The 5,935-nt window shown below is 44.4% G+C and overlaps 1 non-coding gene across 1 annotated transcript; it reads left to right on the top strand.

Annotated features, from left to right (window-relative positions):
* The first annotated feature begins 1,387 nt into the window (after positions 1-1,387).
* LOC111550999 lies at positions 1,388-1,490 on the top strand. Its single transcript, XR_002734227.1, has one exon. It is a non-coding gene; the product is annotated as a U6 spliceosomal RNA (small nuclear RNA).
* The last annotated feature ends 4,445 nt before the right edge of the window (positions 1,491-5,935 follow it).

Raw genomic sequence — 5,935 nt, 5'->3', positions numbered from 1 at the left:
TTCTTTCTTTCTTTCTTTCTTTCTTTCTTTCTTTCTTTCTTTCTTTCCTTCCTTCCTTCTTTCTTTCTTTCTTTCTTTCTTTCTTTCTTTCTTTGTTTCTTTCTTTCTTTCTTTCTTCTTTCCTTTCTTTTTGATGGAGTCCCACTACAGCCTTGAACTCCTGAGCTCAAGCAATCCTCTCACCTCAACCTCCCAAGCAGCTGGGATTACAGGTGCGTGCCATCACACCCGGCTACTTTTTGCATTTTTAGTAGAGACGGGGTCACTATGTTGGCCAGGCTGGTGGTGAACCCCCGATCTCAAATGATCCACCTACCTCAGCCTCCCAAAGTGCTGAGATTACAGGTGTGAGCCACCTTGCCTGGATAGGTTATTTTTTCTTTTGAAAAAAGACAAATATCTCATGTTCTCACTCATATGAGGGAGCTAAAAAGTAGATCTTATAAAGATAGAGAGTAGATTGGTGGTTACCAGAGGCTGGGAAGGGTAACAGGGAGAGGGGGATAAACAGAGGTCGATTAATGGGTACAAATACACACTTAAAAGAAATAAGACCTGGTGTTCTATAGATCAGTAGAGTAACTACAGTTAACATTAATTGACTGCACATTTAAGTTTGTTTTTGTTTCTGTTTGAGACAGGGTCTCCCTCTGTCACGCAGGCTGCAGTCCAGTGGCACAGTTAGGCCTCACTGCAACCTCAACTTTCCACACTCAAGCAATTTTCCAGCCTCAGCTTCCCAAGTAGCTGGGACTACAGGTGTGCACCACCAAGCCTGGCTAATTTCTGTATTTTTTGTAGAGAAGGGGTTTCACCATGTTGTCCAAGCTGGTCTCAAACTCCTGGGCTCAAGTGATCTGCCCTCCTTGGCCTCTCAAAGTGCTGGGATAACAGGGGTGAGCCATCACACCCTGCCAGGATAGAATAATTAAAATAGCTAGAAGAGAATAACTTGAATGCTCCTGGTATAAAGCAAAAATAAATATTTAAGGTGATGAATATCCCAGTTATCCTGATTTGATGGTGTAAATGTATCAAGTTATCCCATGTACTCCAAAATATGTGTCCCTAATATGTATCAATTCAAAAGTAGTGCTCGGGCCAGATGTGGTGGCTCACACCTGCAATCTCAGCACTTTAGGAGGCCAAGGAGAGTGAATCATTTGAAGTCAGGAGTTCAAGACCAGCCTGGTCAACATCGTGAAACCCCATCTCTACTAAAAATACAAAAATTAGCCAGGTGTGGTGGTGCACACCTGTAATCCCAGCTACTCGGGAGGCTGAGGCATGAGAATCACTTAAACTCGGGATGTGGAGGTTGCAATGAGCCAAGATCCCACCACTGCACTCCAGCCTGGGTGGTAAAGTGAGACTCTGTCTCAGAAAAAAGAAAAAGTTCTCATACACTAAAAGCTAGAACAATACAGAGCAGATTAGCATGGCCCCTGTGCAAGGATGACACACCAATTTGTGAGGTGTCCCATATTTATTAAAAATTTTTAAATATGTATTTTTAAAAATTAAAAAATAATAGGTAGAGAGCAGTGGCTCACACCTGTAATTCTACCACCTTGGGAGGTTGAGGCAGGAGGATCGCTTAAAGCCAGGAGTTTGAGACCAGCCTGCGTAATATAAAGAGAACCCATTTCTAAAAAATATTATTTAAAACTAGCCAGATGTGGTGGCACATGCCTGTAGGATCAGCTACTCAGGAGACAGAGGCAGGAGGATTGCTTGAGCCCAGGAGTTTGAGGCTGCAGTGATCTGTAATTGTGCCACTGCACTCCATCCTGGGTGACAGAGCGAGATCCTATCTCAAACAAAAAACAAAAATAAAGATAAATAAATGACTGTCAAATTGAAAAACTAACTAAATAAAATACCCCCCAAAACACACAAAAGGTCAACCTCCATTTTTAAGTGACTTAGCAATACAATGGAGCTATGGCATGGGACTCATGGCAGCTATTCCAAAAACTGGAAATAATTCAGATAATCTTTTGCAACTGTAATTAAATACATACTTTGCTTTATTTGATGGATTTGTTTTTAAAAAGTTAGATGTAAGCCAAATTTATCAAAATAAAAACATCCTATTTACTGTTCAATGCAAGCTTGCATTCCTTGTGTAAAATGGAAAATCCTTCTGCAGTGTTGATACCTACTTTTCAATTGATTTGTCTTAAAGTTTGCAACTTTGAATCCTTTCTCCTCTTTTCTTCTCTTATTTTTTATCCCTCTCCAACTTTGTTTTGTGTGTTCACTCACTTACTTGAACAAAGTGCATATACAAGTAAGTTACCTAAGATTGACTGCCATAAATCTGAAGCCTTTGGGCCATATTTTAAAAATTATTAGGTTGGGTGCGGTGGTTCATGCCTGTAATCCCAGCAATTTGGGAGGCGGTGGTGAGTGGATCACCTGAGGCCAGGAGTTCAAGACCAGCCTGGGGAATATGGTGAAAACCTGTCTTTACTAAAAATACCAAAATTAGCTGGGCACGGTGGGGCGTCCCTGTAATCCCAGCTATTCGGGAGACTGAGGCAGGAGAATTCCTTGAGCCTGGGAGGCAGAGGTTGAAGTGAGCCGAGATTGCACTGCTGCACTCCAGCCTGGGCAATAGAGCAAGACTTCGTCTCAAAAAAAAAAAAAAAAAATTCTTAAACTGCAACAAAAGCAACTCTGCAGTCACATCTTACTTCCTTGCTCCCAGGATATTCGGTCCCCACTGTGTCTGTTATCCAGAGTATCTAGCTGGACTCCCAGCAACTGCAGAAAATTTTAGCGTTAGGCTGATTTTTGTTTTTTAAGTCCATCATCCACTATCCAGTACTACTACAGTCAAATGAATAGACATTTACTGAGAACCTACTGTGTCCTTCCAGAGTTGTCCTAAGTTTTGTGGGAGACACAAAGAATCAGAATGACAGAGCAGTGGGACTTTGGAGCTGAAAGGGTCATCACAGTTTTAGTTTAGCTTACTTGATTTAGAGTTAAAGAACCTGATAGCCAGAGCGGTGTAGGGCCTCACTGAAAAGCCCACATGCAGTCACAGAGCCAGGAGTGGAGCCTGCAGCTCTGGACTCTCAGATGGTTATTTATTACCTGATTACAGGAACAAACTTAGGTGTTTGCTTCATGGCATGCACTGTGTAAGGCACTGGAGGTTCAGAAATAAATAAAAGCCTTCTGGGAGAAAGGTAAGAACTTTTCTTCCTGGGGAAAATAGGAGGCAAGTGAAATCAGTGCAGTGGGGGGGGGTTTTTTTTTATTGTTGTTGTTTTATTGTTTTTATTTTTATTTTTATTTTTTGAAGTGGAGCCTGGCTCTGTCGCCCATGCTGGAGTGCAGTGGTGCGATCTTGGCTCACTGCAACCTCCACCTCCCAGGTTCAAGTGATTCTTCCACCTCAGCCTCCAGAGTAGCTGGGATTACAGACATGCACCACCATGCCTGGCTAATATTTGTATTTTTACTAGAGACAGGGTTTCATCATGTTCACCAGGCTGGTCTCAAACTCCTGACCTCAAGTGATCCACCTGCCTCAGCCTCCCAAAGTTCTTGGATTACAGGTCTGAGTCACCACGCCCAGCCTATTTTGTTTTTGAGACAGAGTCTTGTTCTGTCACCCAGGCTGGAGTGTGGTTGCATGATCACGGCTCACTGCAGCCTCAACCTCCCAGGCTCAAGTGAGCTTCCTACTTTAGTCCCCCAAGTAGCTGGGACTATAGGTGTGTGCCACCACATCCAGCTACTTTTTGTATTTTTAGTAGAGATGGGTTTCTGTCACAAGTTGAGGCCAAGTCTGCGAAATCAGTGACACTCTCCAAGGCACCCCCCCAAAAAAATCCCAAGATACACTGTCCTCCTTCATCAGACCACTCTCTATATTTCATTTTATGCTGTGTCAACTTGATATCAAAAAAGGACTGTAAAAATATTCTTTACAAATATATATATATATATATATATATGTGTGAGTTCTGCCATGTTGGCCGGGCTGGTCTCAAACTCCTGTGCTCAAATGATCGACCCACCTTGGCCTCCCAAAGTGCTGGGATTACAGGCATGAACCACTGTGCCTGGCCTTATGAGGATAAACTCAGGCGACTGTGGAGGCCCAGAAAGTGCACCAAACACAAACGCAAGGTGGGGATGAGGCAAGGAGGCATTCTGGGAGTAAGTAATGCAAGACCTGAGTCTTGTGGGATGGGTGAAAACTAGAAAAAGCCAAGTGAGGAATGGTGTGCTACTTATTACTGAGAGGGGAATAATATACACATATGTAAATTAAGTGGCAATAAAATAATAGAGGTGGTACACCAAGGCCATATATAGCTAACTTCCAAATGAATTGAAAACCAGTCATTTTTCATGGAATTCAGGAGAAGAATATGTGAACTGACTAAAAATATGGGCAGAGGGCCAGTCGCGGTGGCTCATGCCTGTAATCCCAGCACTTTGGGAGGCTGAGGCGGGCGGATCACGAGGTCAGGAGATCAAGACCATCCTGGCTAACACAGTGAAACCCCGTCTCTACTAAAAAAGACAAAAAAGTTAGCCGGGTGTGGTGGTGGGCGCCCGTAGTCCCAGCTACTCTGGAGGCTGAGGCAGGAGAATGGCGTGAACCCAGGAGGTGGAGCTCGCAGTGAGCTGTGATTGCGCCACTGCACTCCAGCCCGGGCAACAGAGCGAGACTCCGTCTCAGAAAAAAAAAAAAAAAATATGGGCAGAACAGATGCTCCAAGTTGTTTGGTTACATGGTTTTGGTTTTTTGTTTTTCTGTCACAGTAAGTCCTGTGGTGAGGGGAAGAACCCACTTTGGAAGTAGAAGCGAGGAATCCCAGTTTTTCTGTGTACTGGACAATATGGTCTGTCTGTACCCTGAGTATAATAATGTTGAGCTCGCTGGACAAATGGTGGAGGTGATGAAATGAGATGCCAAAGTTCTGAGTGCTCCATTACGACCCATCAGCTATGATGTGTCATCTGTATGTCATTAACATATAGCCAGATAAACCCATCTTTAATCAGAACACTGGACTGTAAATACCCCCTCTGGTGTTTTCTTCTCAATATCTAAGACTGTGTAGTAAGGAGAGATTATGAGGGAATCTGTCAAGGAACCAGAGACATTTGCTCTAAGAGAAAATGGCCAGTTCCTCATGACCAAGGAACGGCTGGGGCTATTCTAGATCTGTATCTGTATTTTGATTTAATTTAATTTAATTTTTTTTAGAGATGGGGCTCTTGCTAGGTTGACCAGGCTGGTCTTGAACTCCTGGCCTCAAGCAATCCTCCCATCTTGGCCTCCAAAAGTGCTGGGATTTAGGCATGAACCATGATGCCTAGCCCTATATCTATATCTTTTTAGAGACAGGGATCTCACTCTGTCACCCAGGCTGGAGTGCAGTGGTGTAATCATAACTCACTGCAGGCACTACTTCCTGGGCTCAAGAGATCCTGCTGCCTCAGCCTCCAAAAGTGCTGGGATTATAGGCATGAGCCGCTGCACCCAGCCCTATCGTATATATTAATTAACTTTGTCTCTACTTGTGTTTTGTGTGTTTAGATTCCATTGTCCCCTGCATGTCCACGAAGAAGTTACATTCCGGAGGGCGGAGCAAGATGGCCGAATAGGATACAGCTTCAATCTCCATCTCCCAGCGCGAGCGACACAGAAGACCAGCGATTTCTGCATTTTCAACTGAGGTACTGGGGTCATCTCACTCGGGAGTGCCGGACAATCGGTGCTGGTCAGCTGCTGCAGCCCGACCAGCGAGAGCTGAAGCAGGGCGAGGCATCGCCTCACCTGGGAAGCGCGAGGGGGAAGGGAGGCCCTTTTCCTAGCCAGGGGAACTGAGACACACAACACCTGGAAAATCGGGTAACTCCCACCCCAATACTGCGCTGTAACACCGGCACACCGGAGATT

This window comes from Piliocolobus tephrosceles, chromosome 1 (genome assembly GCF_002776525.5).
Source record: "Piliocolobus tephrosceles isolate RC106 chromosome 1, ASM277652v3, whole genome shotgun sequence".
NCBI classification, from domain to species: Eukaryota; Metazoa; Chordata; class Mammalia; order Primates; family Cercopithecidae; genus Piliocolobus; species Piliocolobus tephrosceles.
The sequence above is the reverse complement of the archived record's forward strand: the minus strand, read 5'-3'. Positions and strand labels throughout refer to the sequence as shown.